General features: G+C 40.7%; 1 non-coding gene across 1 annotated transcript; it reads right to left on the minus strand.

The window, feature by feature from the left end:
- Positions 1–5427: 5427 nt before the first annotated feature.
- LOC119057930 (small nucleolar RNA SNORA28) lies at positions 5428–5552 on the minus strand. Its single transcript, XR_005084163.2, has one exon. It is a non-coding gene; the product is annotated as a small nucleolar RNA SNORA28 (small nucleolar RNA).
- Between the last annotated feature and the right edge of the window lie 14947 nt (positions 5553–20499).

The following is a 20499-nucleotide window of genomic DNA, read 5'->3' on the forward strand; positions in this document are numbered from 1 at the left end:
GATGTAGTGAATGTAAAGATCTTGAGGTGATGAGATCATCCTGGATTATCTGGGCAGACCCTAAATCCACTGGCAAGTGTCTTTATAACAGAAATTCAGAGGGAGACTTGAGGCTAACTGAAGAAGAGAGGGCATAGAGAAGACAATGTGTAAAGATGGAGGCAGATCGAGGGGATGTTGCTGCAAACCAGGGAAGCCAAGAACTGCAGACAGTGCCAGAAGCCGGAAGAGGCAGGGAAGGGCCCTCCCCTAGAGCCTGTGGGGGTCATATGGCACTGCCAACACCTTGGCTTCTGACGTCTGGCCTCCAAAACTGTGAGAGAATAACTGGTTTAAGGCACGTAGTCTGTGATCATTTTTTTATAGCAGCCACAAGAAACTAATCTGTGGGAAAAGACCTGATGTTATAGGACTCATGTTACATATGGAATATCATAAAACTGATGTCCCTCTTATCACTTCTGACTTCATGCACTCGCAGGGAGGGAGGGTATCTGCTGGTGGGAGTGGGCAGTTGAAGAGCTCCAGGGAGAGAGGAGTGGATTTACTGCACTTTAGACAGGCAATAATGACCTTTTGGCAACTGACAGGGGTTTTATAAGAAAATTCCCTAAGGAAAGACTTGGGGACATTAGGTCAAATAAAGCAAAGGAATGAGAGAGGGGCAGGCCATTCTCTGTTTTGTGCTCACACTGCTTCCTGGGTACCCATGAGCCCTTGGCACCCAGCCTCTCTCCCTGAGAACTCTTCCCCTGGTCATTTTTCTCCAACTTCTGTCCTGTTTCTCTGGGGTTCTTTTCTTTGGGCTGATTCCCACCTCCAGATTAATTTATTACAAGGAGGCAAAAGCTGTTATATAACTCATTGTTGCTGGTTTTTGTTACTGTTTTAATAACACTTATCTTTTACAACTGATCTTGGGTAGCTTTAACCTGAGGAGACAGAGAGACATCAGTGGAGATTTCATGCAGGTTCCACACCAGTCTAAGGGGACACATATTTGGAGAGAGAGGAACATTCCCCCTGACCTTCTTGTCACACTCTATGAAGGCCAGCCCCATTCACAGCAGCATATGTATTTTTCTATAGCTCCAGAGGTACTGGGAGAAGAAACCCTAAATATAAAAGAAAGGAAACACTTTCTTCTAGGCTGAACTTTCTCATTAATTTCTATAAGCGATATAATGTTGTTGTGCCTCCTGGTAAGCCTTTTACTTAGACATGATTTTCTTTTCTCTCATTCAGTTACTTAATCTTTCTATATCTCAGTTTCCTCATCTGTAAAGTGGAGATAATAATTCAATGAGTTATGCTTGACCGGTGTGCCTCAGTTGGTTAGGTGTCATCCTGCAGTGTGAAAGGTCTCTGGTTCAGTTCCCTGTCGGGACACACGCCTGGGTTTGCGGGTGTGGTCCCTGGTCAGGATGTTTGCGTGAGGCAACCATTTGATGTTTCTTTATCACATCAATGTTTTTCTCCCTCTCTTTTTCTCTCCCCTCTCTCTCTAAAGATAAATAAACAAAATCTTTTAAAAAATTAAATAAGTTAATCCAGGTAAAGCTTTCAGAGCAGTGCCTGACACATAGTGAGAACTAAATAAATGTTAGCTATTATTATTTGCTAGAGAAAAACATCTTCTTTGATTCCTGGTTTCTGTGAGGAGAGACACCCCTACGTACTCCCAAACTTTTAACCAATTCCTTACTCTTCCTGGTGATGTGTTTTTGCCTAATGGGCTCTCAAACCATTATTCCAACATCCTTGATTGTGGGGAGCTATTCTATTAAAAAAGTCTTGATTATGAGGGGATTTTGTGTCTTTCTTTTGCATTCTCTCTTCAGAGAAGTGGAAGTGGTGACCTGGGTAGCGTGACTGTCTTGTGGTCTCAAACTTTCTCTCAGTTGGGCTGTTCTGAGGAGCAGGTTGAGTGTTCGGAGTACACAAACCCATTTTGGTTTTCACAGTAAGCTTAGTATTCTAAACCAGTCTGTCAGTAATGAAGGTTATATTTTTGTTCACCAGCTGACTCTTTTGTCTTACTTCTCGTTGGTAATGGGCTCACATTGATGATTATTGTCAGGGAGGACTGAAGCCAGAGTGTACAGAACCTTGTCTGGGGGAAAAATGAATGTGTCCAAGTGGATGTTTGTTCCCAGTGTCTGAAGGCGGAGGGCAACCCGTACTCCCTCCACAGCCCATCCACCGACTGAGCTAACTTGCAGTCCTCTTCCTAAAACGTTTACAGTCAATCAGCAATCCTTCTTCCCACATGTGCTCTCCTGAAATAAGCTTTTAAGGACATACCAACTATTCCATGCTGTGGAATGAGAAAAAAAGTGTGCAGTGGATGGATCATAAACAAGATTTTTATCCCTGAACAAGCAAAATGAAAATTCAGCAAACAAATTGCGGAATCATGATAAAGACCTAAAAGGTGAAATGGGAACACAATCTATATAACAATGAACATAAAACAAAATCCTATCAATAGTCTAGCAATTGCCTTGGTCCTGTGGCAATGAAAGGGAGCAGAATACTCCTCAAGGAAAGTGTCTCTGCTTGTAGAAATACAAGCATCTTGCATCAATATATTTACTCTGTACAGCATAGAGTGCCCTTGCATCTATTTCCTGATATGGTCTTCCTATGAACTCTATGGCGTTTTTAGAGGATTGGATTATAAAATATGAAATAAAAAAGGATATTCTGGGAGGTAAAAAAGTAATCTGACCTGTAACTAGCTGGTCAGTTGATGGGTGTCTAAACCAACAATAAATGCAAGTTCTCTCTTTTACCAGACAATCATTTCCACCACTTTTAGGATAGTTGGAATGATACTTACGATGCTTTTTCTTTTTTAGTGTCTTGGGGACTGTGACTCTGCCTTTCATATCAGGGCACTGAAAATAATCTTTTGTTGCTACTGTTTTGAAAACACGTGAATTCTTCCACCAGTGCCCAAACTCAGGGGACTTCCCTTCATAGGTTTATTAATGGGATAATTGTACATTTAAGTAGTGATTCAGAATGACAGGATTATCTGTCTAATTAGACAAAGGGCACAATAAACAATGGTTTCATTGATAAGGGTGAAAGGTATATGACTAAGAACAGAAAAACTGAGGGCTTAAAATGAGTTAGTTATGGGTTTTATCACAAACACAATCTTGTTTTCAGGATTTTCATAGATTCCCTTAGGCATGGGTCAATAAAGAAGTGAACATGTATTTAAAGTACAAATACATGTTTTTGGAAGTAGTATTCAATTCTTCTTTAAAATTTTATTATTATTATTTTTAATGATCACCTGGGGATATGCTTATTGATTTGAGAGAAAGAGGAAGAGAGAGAGAGAAACATGAATGCTTTCCCCCTGCATCCCAACCGGGGATCAAACCTGCACCCTGGGTATGTGCCCTGACTGGGGGTGATCATCCCCACAACACTTTGGTGTACTGGATGATGCTCTAACCAGGGTAGGAGTTGTCAATTCTTACCTTGGTGGGACTTCTCCTCACTGCTGGTAAATGAATGTTACCAGCAGGTTGTGCTGGCACTTCACCTATCAAGTTATTAAGACATGTTTCCCTGGTTACTATTTGGCAAATATCCTCTGTTTGCTTGCTCCTTGGGGCAAGATTCCAGAGGATACCATATTTTGTGATTGGCAGCATCTGACAAGGGTTTTCTAATGCTTTCCTTGGAAAAGCCATCTGCGTGTTTACCTCCCTAGTGCCGAGGTCTTTTTTCACTTCTGAATTTCTTTGTCTTAACTCTCTGCTCGCTAGCAGGGATTTAGGGGCAACCCCCTACTCCATTTGGCTTATTGGGACTTGCTTCCTGCAAGCTTTATTTCCTAGAGCTGAGTTTTCTCTCCACCTCCTCTATATTACTTTAAGCTGACATTCCTAGTAGATGTCATGGTCTGTAGTTGTCTCTGAACATTACTTTTGCAGGAATTCCTAAAGCATTTATTTCTTCCATCAGCTCAGATGAGATGTCCTCTGACCAGGACCTGTACTGGCCTTAAGTTTTTGTTGTTGGTGCAGTTGTTCTTATGCCACAGTCAGAGGTCAGATGGACAGCTCATTTCCTACTGAAGGGGAAGCTACTGTTTCTTCCCTGTTTTTCCTCTTTCCCCCAAATCTGTTTCCGTATTCTGAACGTAATTCTCTATTACTCAAAACTTGCACTTTTGCTTGTATGGTAGCCTTCATTCATGTCACTTTTTATCGTGACCCTTATTAGATATCACCTTAATAAGTAGCAATCCAATGAATTAATAAGACTGTTGAAATAGTCAATAAATGCAAACATTTTAAAAATAGGTACATATGGAGACCAAATAATACTAAGGGGGAAAAAGGAGGAATTATTGTGAAAAGTGTTTATTTGTAAGGTTAGTCAAGTTCTGTGCAGGCATCAATTCTTTATAGAACACAGCAATTCTGGATGTTCACTTCTTCAAAACAATCCTCGGAGATTACTTTGCTGCTGGGGCAGAGAGGTTATTTTTCACTTCTTCAGTATTAGAATTCTTGAATTTTAGCTGGACAAATGGCCTCCCAGAATAAAAACTATAATTTCCAGCTTCTCTTACAGCTAGGTTTGCCATATGACTAAATTCTGGCTAATGAGATGTAACTGGTAGTAATGTTAAATTTTTCTAGGAAGTTTTGTTAAAAGAAGAGGCTGTATTCTTCTCTTCATCTTTTTACTTGTCTGGTCGCTGAGATGCAGAAATGATGGCTAGAGATAGAACAGTGATTTTGGTCCATGAAGTAAATTTAAGAACAAACTTAGGGATCCTCTTACAAATAAGAAAGAAGCTGTTTGGGTCCTTTACAACATTAGGAGCTATATCAACATTGTCCTCTCTACTTGAGCTTTACCTTGACACAAAAATCAACTTTTCTTGTTTAGCCACTATTATTTTGTGATTTTTCTTTTGAAGGTGAACATAATATTAACTACAAAGCTTAGAAGGGCATAGTGAGTTGAATTGTATGCCCCCCAAAATATATCTAAGTTCTACTTCCACTATTTGTGAATGTGACCTTATTGAAAATTAAGGTTTTTTGTAGGTATAATTAAGGATCTTTACATGAGTTCATTTTGGATTTAGGTAGAGCTCTAAATCCAGTGATGTGTCCTTATAAGAGAAAAGAGAGGAAGACTTAAGACACGGACAGACACAGGGAAGAAGGCCAGGTAAAGGTGGAGGTAGAGACTAGAGTTATGCTGCCACAAGAGAAGGAAAGCTGGGAGCCATTAGAGGCTGGAGAGGTGAGGAAAGAGTGTCCCCTAGAGTCTGCTGATACAGTGAGAGAACACATTCCTGTTGCTTTAAGCTGTTAGTTTGTAGTATTTGTTATGACAACCCTCAGAAGTTAATACAAAGGATAACACACTTTTTTTTTCTGGAACACTGTCTAAGTCTGTATAATGGCTTGTCCCATGGAGGAGAGAGTGCCGGAATAGGTTAGACTTTGTTGCTATAGCAAGCTCAAAAGGATAACACACTTTTTAATGAACAAATAGGAGATTCATTGAAGTCATAAAATTATAATTTAAACACAGACCTGATGGTTTCTTCTTGGGCACTATGTTATGCCAGGCTTGGAAGAAGTCATTAAAACCATTAATACAGACTTGTGGCCAAGATGGAGGCGTGGGTAGATACACTGTGCCTCCTTGCACAACCAAAATAAGGACAACAAAAATTTAGAAACAAGGTAACAACCAGAACTGACAGAAAACTGAACTGTTTGGAAGCTGGACAGCCAAGGAGCTGAAATAGACACATTCATCCAGACCGTTAGGTGGGGTGGAGTAGGGCGGCTGAGTGGAGAGGGGTCATGGCACCAGAAGTGGTGACACCAGGTATGCAAGGCACTTTGGGAGCACAAGACGGCAGCGGGCAGACCCTGGGCATGGGGTGGCAACAGGCAGAACCAGCGAGGCAGTCATTGTGAAGCAAAGCACTGCACTCAAGGCGGCTGGCTGATTGGGCAGCGGTCTTACATTTGCGTGCTGGTAACTAAGGAGTGAGACAAACCCCACAACCCAGGGTTCCAGTGCCAGGAAATAAAGCCTCAAAACATCAATTGAAAACACGTGTGGGGGTTAATGTGCAGGGAAAGACTCCCAGCCTCACAGGAGAGTTCACTGGAGAGACCCACAGGGTCCTAGAACGTACACAAACCCACCCATCTGGGAACCTGCACCAGAAAGACCCAGTTTGCTTGAGGGAAGTGGTGGAAGGGACTGAGGTCTGACAGAGAGCAGAGCAAGTGCCATTGTTACCTCTCTGACCCCGCCCAAACACACAGAGTCACGACCCAGCAACTGGGTTGCTCTGCTCTGGTGAACACCTAAGGCTTTGCCCTTCAGTACATAACAGGCACAGCAAGGCAAAAAACAAAAAAGGACTGAAACAGAAGAACAGATCAAATCCAGAAATAATACAACTAAGCAACCAAGGGAATAGCCAACCCATTAGATACACGGTTCAAAGCACTGGTGATCAGGATGCTCAAAGAATTGGCTGAATTTGGTTGCAAATTAGATGAAAAAAATGAAGGCTACACTAAGTGAAATGAAGGAAAATGAACAGAGAACCAATAGTGATGGGAAGAAAACTGGGACTCAAATCAATGGAGTGGACCAGAAGAAAAAAAAAAACAAACAGAAAAGAATGAAGAAGCAAGAATTTTTAAAAAAATGAGGAGAGGCTTAGGAACCTCTAGGACATCTTTAAACACTCCAATGTCCGAATTATAGGAGGTACCAGAAGGGGAAGAGGAAGAGAAACAAGTGGAAAGCTTATTTGAACAAATAATAAAGGAGAACTTCCCCATTCTGGCAAAGGAAATAGACTTCCAGGAAGTCCAGGAAGCTCGGAGAGTCCCAAAGAAGTTGGACCCAAAGAAGAACACACCAAAGCACATCATAATTATATTAGCCAAGATAAAAATGAAGGAGAGGATCCTAGAAGCAGCAAGAGGTATGGTTACAGTTACCTACAAAGGAGTTTCCACCAGACTGTCAGCTGATTTCTTAAAAGAGACCTTAAAGGCCAGAGAGGGCTGGAAAGAAATATTCCAAGTCATGAAAGGCAAGGACCTCCAACCAAAATTGCTCTATTCAGCAAAGCTTTCATTTAGAATGGAAGGGCAGATAAACTGCTTCTCAGATAAGGTCAAGTTCAAGGAGTTCATCATCACCAAGCCCTTATATGAAATGTTAGAGAAACTTATCTAAGAAAAAGAAGATAAAAACATGTACAGTAAAATGATAGCAAACTCACAGTTATTAACGACCACACCTAAAACAAAAGCAAACTAAGCAAACAACTAGAACAGGAAGAGAACCACAGAAATGGAGATCACATGGAAGGTTAGCAACAGGGGAGTTGGAGGAGGAAAGAGGAAGAAAAGGTACAGAGAATAAGTAGCATAGATGGTAGGTAGAAAATAGACAGGAAGGGCAAGAATAGTATGGGAAATGTAAAAGCTAAAGACACATGGACATGAACTAAAGTGGGGGAATGTGGATGGGAGGGGTGTGTAGTGTGGAGGAGAATGAAGGGGGGAAATGGGACAACTGTAACAGCATAATCAATAAAATATATTAAAAAACAAAAAACCCATTAATGCATAATTTAGAAAAATGTCATTTTCTCTCACACCATATTTATCTTGCTGGAATTCTCCACAGAACTGCTCTATTGTATTGTATAAGAAATCCATTGTGCTTATATGTAGCTATAAGTTTCTTTTTGAAGATTCATCTTCTGGCTAATATTCATCAATGGAAATCAAATTAACAGCTTTTGCTTAACATGATACAACTTTTCCTGGGCAAATGAATGAAGTGTTTTCTTCTCTTCAGAAGGAACTCAGGTTATGTAATAACAGAAAAACGCGCCATTAACTTTGCCGAGAAAAGATCATGATTACAAACACTAAATAAATAATTAGAATGACTTATTAATTTTTCAGAATGATGAACACTACATCTAGAGTCAGTTCTTTATGCAGCTGAGTACTGACAGCCAGGGTAAGGCTGGGTTGATTTGCCACATGTGCAGAACCTTCGGTGGCAGTGCTCTGTGTGTTTGTGTGGGGCTGGGATCTGCAGAGAAGTGCTTTATTGTTATAAACACTTTGGTAAATTATTCCACCTAGTAGTAACTCACTAGTTTGTGAGTGACTCTCAAAGTGTCGCCTGGTGGGTTAAGGAGGACTCTCCTTCCCTTGTTAATTGCGATGACATGGATCTTCTCACTCTCTCCTTTTTCCCACTTCTAAATACCTGAAGAGCTTCCTGTTGTAGTTGAAATGTAATACATATTTCTTTTTTAATATATTTTATTGATTATGCCATTACAGTTGTTCTGTTTTCCTCCTTCATTCCCCTCCACCCTGCACATCCCCTCCCCCAACATTCCTCCTTTAGTTTATGACCACGTATCTCAAGTTCTTTAGATTCTATATTTCCCATACTATTCTTGCCCCCCCTATCTATTTTCTACCTACCGTCTATGCTACTTATTTTCTGTACCTTCTCCCCCCTTCTCCTTCTCCCACTCCTTGTTGCTAACCCTCCATGTGATCTTCATTTCTATGGTTCTGCTCCTGATCTAGCTGTCCTCTTAGTTTGCTTTTGTTTCAGGTGTGGTTGTTAATAACTATGAGTTTGCTATCCTTTCACTGTTCATCTTTTTTATCTTCTTTTTCTTAGGTAAGTCCCTTTAACATTTCATATAATAAGGGCTTGGTGATGATGAACTCCTTGAATTTGACCTTATCTGAGAAGCACCTTATCTGCCCTTCCATTCTAAATGAAAGTTTTGCTGGATAGAGTAATCTTGGTTGTAGGTCTTTGGATTTTCTGACTTGGAATATCTCTTTCCAGCCCCTTCTTGCCTGTAAGGTCTCTTTTGAGAAATCTGCTGACGGTCTGATGGGAACTCCTTTGTAGGTGACTGTCCCCTTATCCCTTGCTGCTTCTAGGATTCTCTCCTTCATTTTAATCTTGGCTAATGTAATGATGATGCGCCTTGGTGTGTTTCTTCTTGGGTCCAACTTCTTTGGTACTCTCTGAGCTTCCTGGATTTCCTGGAAGTCTATTTCCTTTGCCAGAATGGGGAAGTTCTCCTTTATTATTTGTTCAAATAAGTTTTCCATTCGTGGCTGTTCCTCTTCCCCTTCTGGTACCCCTATTATTCGGATGTTGGAACATTGAAAGATGTCCTGAAGGTTCCTAAGCCTCTCCTCATTTTTATGAATTCTTGTTTCTTCATCCTTTTCTGTTTGGTTATTTTTTTCCTCTTTCTGGTCCACTCCATTGATTTGAGTCCAAGTTTCCTTTCCATTACTATTGGTTTCCTGTGCATTACCATTCATTTCAATTAGTTTAGCCTTCATATGTTTCTCTAATTTGTGACTATAATCAATCAGTTCTGTGAGCATCCTGATCACCAGTGTTTTGAACTATGCATCTGAAAGTTTGGCTATTTCTTCATCGCTTAGATTTATGGGCTCTGGGGCTCTGAGTTGTTCTTGAGCCATGTTTTTATCTGTTCGTGCCTGTTATGTATGAGAAGAGGTGCCTTAGGTGTTCACCAGGGCGGGGCCTCCCAGGTCGCTGGTTTGTGACGCTATATGTGGGGGTGGGGTCAGAGAGGGACAATGGCGGTCTCCTCTGCCTCTTCCCACCACTGGGGCCTGCATGGTCTGTCTCACTGCTCACTCCTTCACTGGTTTATTGGTTTGGCCGAAGGTTTTGTTGTTGTCAGACTTCTGTATAGTTCAATTTTCTGTGGTTTGGCTGCGTTTTTGTTGTTAAAACTTTGTTGTTTTTAAACTTGGTTGTGTGAGAAGGCGCAGTGCTTCCACCTACGCCTCCATCTTGGTGGAAGTCTTGTAATACATATTTCTTAACCCAACTGTGTGCCATAATGATGTGACTCTTGCCTTTCAGCCTGGCTCTTCCACCCCAGCCCCTGTTACTGCAGACACAGGTGCCTTTCTTCAGGCCCCTGAGTGAGTCCCACTGTGTCTCAGCAGTTCCCGGGTGACGTTCCCTCTGCCAGACACTCCTAGCTCCTTATCTGGTGAGACCCAAGCTTCAGACAGGCTTTTACTTCATGGCACTTATCATCATAGTTTGGTTTACTTTCCATATAGCCTTCACTTACCTATTTAATACTTGTTTTTTTATTCCACTATCTCCCTAAAGAAGGCACTATGGTTCTTGCTCAGTACTCTGTCTTCCCTCTGAATGTAGCACCATATGTGGGACAGAGCAGACACCCAGAGAATATTGGTGAATGAATGAATTAAATCAACATTTTTTAGTGAGAATGCTTGATGTACCTTAATAACTCAAAAAGTGACATCAGGCTAACTGAAGACAAAAATGGAATTATAACGAGGAAAATCTAGGTTGATGATATAAGATGGGCAGTGTTTCTCCATCCTGGCTGGCCATTAAAATCACCCAAGAAGCTTCTATGAAATGATGATGTCCAGACCCCACTCCAGCAGTTCTGATTTATTTGGTCTGAGGTGTGATCTGACCATCAGTACTTTTACAAATTCTGATTCTGGTACGTAGCCGGGAAAGAAAACCACTGGTGCAGGTTCTGGGTGATAACTAATAATAGGACAATCTTTTTTTCCTCTGATATTGTCTTTCATTTTATTGCTATTAATAATTTCATTCTGACTAAATGTTATGAACAAAGATGGCAATGATTGGAAAGAAAACAGATAAAAACACATCACAATATTTTGTAAGTTATCTTAATGTAAATATCTGTAGCATATTTTGTGAAGTGAAAGATAAAATAGGTTTCCATAGATTGAAATATTATTGAGTAAACAGCATTATACTTCTAGATTAAAAAAGAATAATCTTTGTGACTGTTCTTATAAGCAGTGATGTGAACCTAAATTCTGGGAAAACAAGAAAGTATGCCAGAAAGGCCTGTTATCTTTGGTTACTTCTACAGAAAACTGATCTCAGTTGGAGAAGGAATGTCCATATTTCCATCTTCCCATAAATAAAGCCTATGAGATCCCTACACAGTCAGATGTTACCATGCTGCAATATCTTAGCTCTCTCTACACAAATTTTCTTGTGGAGCAAACAGCACAGTTAGGTAGGAGACGTGTTGTGCTGAGAAAGAAGCAGCTTGCCGTGGTGGAGAAATGTGAAAAATGAGGACTGTTCTCCTGCTTTTAGGTACTCCAAGTCTTTGCTTTGCAAATCTTTAACACTTTACCTTACTTTGTAAATATATTTCTCCATCAGGTCACTGGAGGTTCCGCCAGCATTTCTTTAAGGAAGTAGAATCTTGATGTTTATGTTGAACTGTAGCTGTGAAATAAAATAATTGACAAATAAAGAAAATAAGATTTGGGGGTGATGTTGGAAATCTAATGCTTTATTTATTATTCTTGTAATTTTAGTAGAGGTGAGATTTAGGATAGCAATCTGAGATAATGAATTTTATAGGTAATTTCTTGAGAGCATTAGTTTTGATGAATTTATAACCAGATCTGTTAGCAGAATCATAATAACAGGGAATGTGATAATAAAACTGGGAGAATGCAAAAAGAAAATATTTGTGGTAAAGCACAAATAGATAAGCAAAGCTTTAAGACTGAATGTTCCTGCTGCTAGGGTAGATCTAATTTAGTCTTTCTTTCCCAACATCAGGGATTTAAATAAAGAAAATACTTGAGATACTAAATTCTGAGTGCACATGATTGAAGACAACCATGTCTACTTCTGGGAAACATTAATGATACTGGTTTGGGCTGCTTAACTAAAAACCAGAATTGACATAAGCCTACAGTAAATGGGAGGAAATAAAGGAATTTAAGTGCCAGATGGATCTTTGACTTATATTGCTGGTCACACACCACTTTCTAAAAAAGCCCCACCCACACCAAACTTGCCAAATAGAAAAACAAGTTTGGTACAAGAGTGTTATATCTTGTATACCAAAGGATAAAGATAATACTTATTTACTGACATTTATGGATAATATAATCCTTGGAGTGCTTAAATTAAATGCTAAAGTTAATCCTCTTTACATAGTAAACCTCATCAGAATGTGGATGAGAGGAATCAAGGCTAAAGCAAAGTCTTGGGCACTCAGTTAATATTTTCTAGAACTTCTTACAAACAGCCTAAAAAAGAGAAACAGCTTTCCATACAACACATGCCTTTGGGGCTTATTTCAAGCAGAAATTCTCTATTAGTGGCTATGTAAGGAAGGGATATAGAAAGTGGACTTTTTCCATGTTGAAAACAATAAATACATTTATTTTATTTTTATTTTTAAATATATTTTATTGATTATACCATTATAGTTGTTCTATTCCCCCCTTCATTCCCCTCTACCCTGCACACCCCCTCCCCCAACATTCCCCCCCTTTAGTTTATGACCACGTGTCTCAAGTTCTTTAGATTCTATATTTCCCATACTATTCTTGCCCTCCCCCCTATCTATTTTCTACCTACCATCTATGCTACTTATTCTCTGTACCTTCTCCCCCCTTCTCCTCCTCCCACTCCCCTGTTGCTAACCGTCCATGTGATCTTTATTTTTATGGTTCTGCTCCTGATCTAGAGAATCCTAGAAGCAGCAAGAGATAAGGGGACAGTCACCTACAAAGGAGTTCCCATCAGACTGTCAGCAGATTTATCAAAAGAGACCCTACAGGCAAGAAGGGGCTGGAAAGAGGTATTCCAAGTCATGAAATCCAAAGACCTACAACCAAGATTACTCTATCCAGCAAAACTTTCATTTAGAATGGAAGGGTAGATAAAGTGCTTCTCAGATAAGATCAAATTCAAGGAGTTCATCATCACCAAGCCCTTATTATATGAAATGTTAAAGGGACTTACCTAAGAAAAAGATATATTTATTTGAATCTTTCTTTTTTCCCGCCTAGATCTTAAAATGCCTTTTTATTTTGTAATTATTATGACTCACCACTAGTGCCATTACCCGTGGAAACCCTGGTGAGGCAAGAGTTCCAGAGTTCTGGTAAGGTAACTTGTAAGAGCAGGTGCTTAGGCATAGTGGGGTGACTAAATGGTAGTACAGGTGGAAAGAATGAGGGATCCAAAGGCCTGCAAGCCCCCCGGGAAACTGTCCCAGTGCTGAGGACAGAACCCGGCCTTCACTCCCCTGCCAAGCAAGCAGTGGTCTGAGGGTCTGCTCAGGCCCAGCTCCCAAGAACTGGGGTGGGGTGTGTGAGAGCCACTGTCCTGAGGTTGTAAGGCGTGACCCTGGGACATTGGATCAAAAATTGGAAGTAAAGTGTCCAGTTAAGAAAGCTGGCAGAGCATGGAAATGGAGAGCTGGAGAAAATTGATGGGTGTGAATTAGACAATAGGCAAAACTGAACTAGCAGGTTTGGGAGGTGGGGGCTTGGAAGATTTTGTTAGAGGCTGTATGACTGTGACTGAGCCTGCTGTAGACAGTCAGGTCCCGTCAAGCTGGAGTTTATACTCTGTGCTTCCTGATGCCTTCCTCTCTCTCTCTTGATTATCCAAAAAGGCCTGAAAAAGGAAGTTAAAAATGGTCAATCAAGAGACAGTTCCTGTTTATGAATCTGCAACATGGCTCACTGACAGCCCATTGGGGCACTTGTACTGGGAGATCCTTTCTTTCAATGCAGCAGAAACAAATGTTTTGAAATAAAAGTGAAAACATGTTTTCATATTCGAATGCTATGAATTTAGTGATTTTTTATGTGCTTTCTTTTTTCCAAGCAGCTGTGTGCTCCTTTAAATGCTTGCCCCGAGAAAAGAGCAAAGAGCCCTTCAGTGGCCCACGATTCTCCCTAGTCAGGAGATGTGTGCAATGGGAGAAGCAAGGTGGTCGGAATGTCACTACCGTGCGACTATGACCGCCACCACAATACCTGACCACTATGGACCCTGCCGATGCCAATGCTGCTACTGGTAGGGACAGGGCCTTGTCTGCCAGAATGTACCCCCACAGTTAAATACATATGGATGTTTGCGGGAATTTCATATCGGAACAAACATATATGGTGGGAAGCTGAGAAGTTAACTATTACAGTAATTTGATACATCAAGTGAAACTTATTTCATTTATAGTTAAGTCATTTTACGGCCTAGGTGGTTACAGGGGTGGTCTTAGAAACATTCAGCAGACTCTGTGGCAGCAGCTGCAGGGTGGGGGTGGAGGAGCAGGTGGGGTGCGCGGGGTAGGGGAGGTGTGGGAGGAGCTTGGGGTGGCCATGGCAGTGAGATGACCTTGTGGGGACCAGAGCACCAACTGGTTTATAATAAACATAGAAGTTTTTACATTTTATACCCACAGGGTGAGCCCACAAGCTGAGTATTTGTCCTGCCCGTGAAAATGCTTGCTAGTCCTCAGCCTGTGTCACTGTAATGATATCCCCCTGCTCTTCAGATTTGCACTTATCTGTATTGTTTACGTCCCTGTTCTCCTCCGTGGGCTGTTTTCATTGGCTTCTAAATGATAAGTTCCCCCCATGCCCTTCCCCTGGACGCGTTCCTATTCCGATTGGTGTCCACTGAGCGTGGCCGGCAGAGCTCTACGTTTCTTCCTCCTACGCCATGGTTTTGGAGCAGCCGCGTTAACTCCTCGCATCAACAGAGAATTGAAACTAACATATCCAAAATGTTTTGAGATCTTCAGATGATTGTTAGAAACCAAATACAAAAAGGGGACTTTTAAATTTAAATTCTTCTAACAGAGTCTAAGTCCCCACAGGATGGCTTGTGCAAGGAGCTGAGAGTGCTAACTGGCAACATGTGTTTTTGTTGAAACGTATTTGCTAATGTAAACAACTTATGCCTGCCTGTGGCACCCAAGACTGTCACGTGAGGCTTGCATGATACTTGGAGAATGCTGCTCTCACAAAGATTAATACATGTAAATCTGTAACTCATATTTCTGTGCTCACATGTGTCTTATGCAATTAAAGAGAAAGGGAACTCATTTCCATTGGGCCAGCACTCTGAAAACCTCAGCATTTGATCACTAGGAACAGAAAGAAAAAAATCAATGAAAAATAGAGGAAAAACTAAAAAAAAAAGTTAAATAATAGATTTTTTAAACATAATTTAATTTGAATTTATTTACTGTGGTTTTTATTTTTCCAAATGCAGTTTATTTTTCACATGGTTTCTTCTTTCTCATGTTAGGAAATGAAATGGCTTAGGAGCTATTTGGGATATACATAGCTCCTATGTAGTTTAACTACATAGGTTATAGCTTTTAAAAATTTTTATTTTTCAATTACAGTTTATGTTCAATATTATTCTGTGTTAGTTTCAGCAAAATGGTTAGAAAATCATGTACTTTACAGAGTGGTTTCCCTCTGCTTCAAGTCCCCATACGGTCCCATACATAGTTATCATGATATTATTGACTATATTCCCTACCTGCGCTGAAGTCGACATCTCTGTGACCATTCTGTTACTACCAGTTTGTACTTCTTAGGCCCTTTGCCTTTTTCACCCAACCCCACTGACTCTCTCCCCCTGGCAGCCGTCAGTCTGTTCTCTGGATGTATGAGTCTGTTTCTATTCTGTTCATTTGACTAACAAAATATTCTAAGGCATTGGTTCTCAAACTGGAGCACATGCCAGGGTCACCTGGGAGCTTCTTCAAACAAGCTCACCGGGCCTCACCGCCACGGTTTTGCTTTTGGAGCCCTGGGGTGGGGCCCGATAGTTTGCATCTCTAACAAATTCTGAAATAATGCTGCTGCTGGTCTCCAGGACCACACTTTGAAAAGCACTGCAGGGCCCAGGTTACCAACAGCAAAATCACCCAGTGAAGTTTGAAGCAAAACTCAAGCTGGGGTTCCATCTCCAGCGTTTCTGTTTTAATCGGTTTACGGAGGGTCAGACACTTGGTAATGTTTACAAGCTCTCTTGTTTAGCTGGTGCTCAGAACCACAGCCTAAAGGTTAATCACAAGTATGGACTTTGTTATTATATGATTTTGGCAGAATATGAAATGATTTTGAATTGAGGAGTAACTTTTGCATTCCTCGTGTGACTGGATAAACTTTTTTTGAGCAACCGTAAAATTTATTGGGAGCCAAACTTATTTTAAAAATAAGTGTTAACCCACTAATATCACAATTTATGCCTACTTTAAAATAATGACAATTTCCCCCTTATTCAGGTATGCAGAGGAGAAAAGGGTTAAGACTGGAATCTTACCCCATTTTTACAACACTCTTCCATCTCCCCCTCTTCTCCAGCTTCTGAGCCTTCTTTCTTTCCTCCAACATTTTGTTCAAAGGTCAGTCAGCTGACTGCTGGAGCTCTCCTCAGATAATAGGAAAAGCTCTAAGAGTGGCCACAAGAGGGCTCAAGGGCACCCCCTGGAGGTAGAGTGATTTATTTTACCAGTGGCTGGTGTTGTGGTCAACTGACCAGCCTTCATGCCTCCTTACTTTCTCAGTGTGACTGCTCCAGGATCTTCAGAAAATCACTTAATCCTGTTAAACTTCACTTTTTAAACCCGTAAAATAGGGATGACATCCACCTCTTGTGAGTTTGTTTCAAGGATTAAATGAGACAGCAAGGATGGGACTTTGATTTCCTTGCTGGCCAGCGCTCTTAGGGCAACGCCAGCACACAGAAGGCACTTGATGAGTTTTGGTGAAATTAAGCAAATTTTGTAGACTGTAAAGCACTCGGTAAAGAGAAGAATGGCTCTGGGAAAACATGCTTTCTAGCTTCAAGTTTCTGCTGCACTTCCTGCACTTTGGCCTATATTCTCTTTGGCCTTTATTCAATGTTACAGGCATCATACAGTCAGATGATGAAAGCAAAAGTTGATATGACCCATTCTTTCTTGCAGGAGTAAACCTCTGATTATCATGTTTCATCTCTAAAATATTCTCTCCATAAAGAATGTCAAATATAGCCTGCTGACACTATTCCTTCCCTAGAACTTCAGCAGTAATTCTTTCTTTGGGTTGGGAAGGAGTTAGCCGAAGTTAGAAGTTGAAGTCCTGGGTTCTATTTATTCCTAACAGTACTGTGGTACCTCATGCTTTATAAATAACCTTTATTGACCTAACTTTGGCACGCCTCAAGTTACTGATGATAAGTATGCCAAAATAACATCTTTATTTTCACGATAATTTCTCTGTTGTCTTATAAACTTGAACTGACACAGCGGAATCAAACTGACTGAATGAATTGGGGTGGGAGTGGGGACGTCTCATTTGTCAAATTACATGATTGTAAGAATAGAAGTCAGCCAGATTTGGCTGGAAGGGCAGTGGCCTTCACATGCTTGGCAAAGGGCATCATTGAATATTTTGGTTGAACCAGTTTTACCATGGCATATAGAGTTTCCTGGTTAATGAACGCTTGTGCAATATCACCAGAGCTGAGGGTGGGCAGATGCAGACATGTGAGGCACAGGAGAGTTTTTACTTATAAACTGCATTTTATGAAGTAGGTTATGTGTTGGTGTCTTTGTGCAAAGCTGACATGTTGATCCAGCCTCTTTATTTTTGCTGACTAGTCAATATAAAATGAGAAAGGCTTATATCTTAGCTACTTAACTTTTTCACACAAAGTACTTATTTTTGAAAAGACAGGGCATTTTTAGTATTATACAGATATTGCTGTGACATGATATTTTCCTGTGTTGATACAAACAAAACCCTTCAAAAGTGACTTCGAAGGAAAAACCAAGGTTAACAAAATGATTAGAAAGTTCTAGCTTTCCCAAAGCAGGAAATCTCGGAGAAAGCTCCTTTCTTTCAGCCTCACTCTCTGGCCTGGATTTTACAGGCACCAGCATTTTTGCAGTTGTAAAGTTAGTCTTCAAATACAAACCGAGGTTCTGGGCTCTATTACTGTGGCTGGCCAGAAAAGTAGAGTCAGTGTTATCTCTAAGTTTGTGAAATTCAGAAAAAACAGCGCTGTGGTGGCAGGGCTAGAATTTTATAGCCCGGGTAAGGAATGCCATTGAAGTTGTCAGACTCATAAACTTAAAATGTTTAGATCTTTTGGAAGGAGGGAGGGAGCATGGTGCGATGGTCGAAGTAAAGAACTCAAGTCTTCAGGACAATGTTTTATTTCTAAGGCTCTCATACATGTTTACAACTTCAGATGAGTGTCATTCTGCCTCGGTTTCTTCATCCACGCAATGGACAACTGTGAGAATTAACATATCCTTGCTTAAAATCTTACCTTAGATGCCACTTTCTCTTGGGAAGCCTTCTTGGAAACTCTCATTTTTGATTCGGTGCCTAATTTTTGAACCAACTCCCCCCTCCGCCCCCGGCCACATCCCACCTCAAACTATGCTTCCCACGTAGTTTTATATTTGTCTCTTCCTTCTCTTTCTACTTTTCCTTCTCTATACCCCCAGATTATAAATTTTGGTTTAAAACTAGATTTTCAATGTTGTAATTGTAGTGCCTAACCTCATGTCTAAGTTATGGGACACTCAATAAGTGTTTATGGACAGAATAAGGGGCAGAAGGAACAGATATTACTCTTAGTGTCCAAGGACAAGCCCACATGATATAATTGCTACAAGATTAATTTTTTTGCATGTGTACGTAAGTGTGAGTGGCAAGTGATACAGCCTTATTAACATGGCTCAAGAAGAAAAGAGAAGGTCATGTTGGTGAATGCTTCTTAACAGCCAAAATGATTCATGAAGGTATGTACGCTTGGCACACATTTGCTGCTGGAGTGATGGGCAGGGCACAGCTGCCGTGGGAAGCTTTCTCCCTGCTGGACTGACGGCCTCCACCCACAGAAGAAGGAGACTCCCTCTGCTCTACATTCAGATGGGGCCACACCATATAAGTATGAGGTGACTGGACACCCCAGACTGGACACAAGTAACGTTAAGTTACTTGTGCTGGCTGGTCAATAATGCTAATATATATCAAGCACTTAATATGTGTGGATATTTCCCTAAATATATACTTACATGATGAATTCAATTAATCCTCAGTGTACAGATTATTATGATTTCTCTTTCAGGGCGTTTATTTATTTTTTTAAGGCAGAAAGAAGTGAGTTATGCTGCCTAAGTTCACATAATCAGAAAACAGAGCAGACAGACTTCTGGCCCAGGCGGTCAGGCTCCGACAGCATGTAACCGCCCTGCAATCCTGCCTCTGGGGACCGGGACTGCCTGCCGCCCAGCTAAGCAGCTCCGAGACAGCGGCCAGTTGTTGTGTCAGTCAGTCAAACAAGCAATCAGTCAATACTTTGGACGAGAGCTTGTGCTGTGGGAGTCATCAAAACAGTGGATGTCAGAGCCTTGACCTGAGAGCCTTGCAGTCAGTCGGGCAAGTCAGGCGCATTCTTAGAAAACATTTCAGACGGTATAATTATGTGCTGATTTGCATGACGCAGGGAGAGTCATTCATGCCCAGATACTGAGAATTGCTCCTGCCTTCCTGGGGCTGAGTGCTGGGGACAAAGGCGTTCTGTGACTTGGATGTATTGCTCACCTGAAATGATCTGAATTGCTGACCACCTTAGGCATCACCTCTGCTCATGCGAGGAAAAAGGCAGGGCTGGCTTGATCGCTCCTGAGACAAAGAAGGAATTTTTTGTGTGACTCAGAAAAGGATCAAAATGAGAATAATGCTATAACCTGAATAACAACAACAATGAAAGTTTACATTTTTGAACACATATGTGCAATGTACTATTCTAATATGTACCTATTAATTTACTCTCTTCATTTTTGTTTATCTCCTCCTCACAATAACACTACAGGGTAGACACTGTATTTTATATGTTTTACAAATCACACAGAGAGATAAAACAACTTTGGTAGTAAAAGGGAAAGTCTGAATTTTTATTTATTTTGCCTAAACAATCATGTGGTTCTTACTGTGTCCCTGAGACTATTTCAAAAGCTTTACATATACACACACATTTGATCCTTGTAACACAGCCTCTTCACATATGGAGAAACTGAGGCAGAGAGAGGTTAAGTAATCTGTTGAGAGCATACAACTAGTAGTTCTAACCAGTGGTCTGTTTGACATGAAAGCCTGATTTTATAACCATTTAGACTTTTTCTCATGACTTACCCAAAACTGCCTGGGTTTTGTGATCTGAAAAATAACATCCATAACAATAATATGTATTTTATAGGATCAAATGTGGTTGGTTTATGTGAAGCATTATAATAGGGCTCAGTGCATTGTAAAGAATCAATACATGTTAATTTAGAATGTTACCAGAATTTAAATATTTTTATTTACTTTGGAATTAGAATTAGGTTCAAACATTTACTTTTTACCTACTAGCTAGTAGCTCGGGCAATATACTTACCTGTTCTGTACCTCAGTGTCCTTCCCTGGAGAGAATATTAGCACACCTACCTCAGAGGACTGTGGTGAAATGAAACAATCTATTTAAAGAGCAGAAGTGTGTGGCAAGTGCTCAATCAATGTTCACATC

This window comes from Artibeus jamaicensis, unplaced genomic scaffold (genome assembly GCF_021234435.1).
Source record: "Artibeus jamaicensis isolate MK-2021 breed Jamaican fruit bat unplaced genomic scaffold, CSHL_Jam_final scaffold_3222, whole genome shotgun sequence".
NCBI classification, from domain to species: domain Eukaryota; kingdom Metazoa; phylum Chordata; class Mammalia; order Chiroptera; family Phyllostomidae; genus Artibeus; species Artibeus jamaicensis.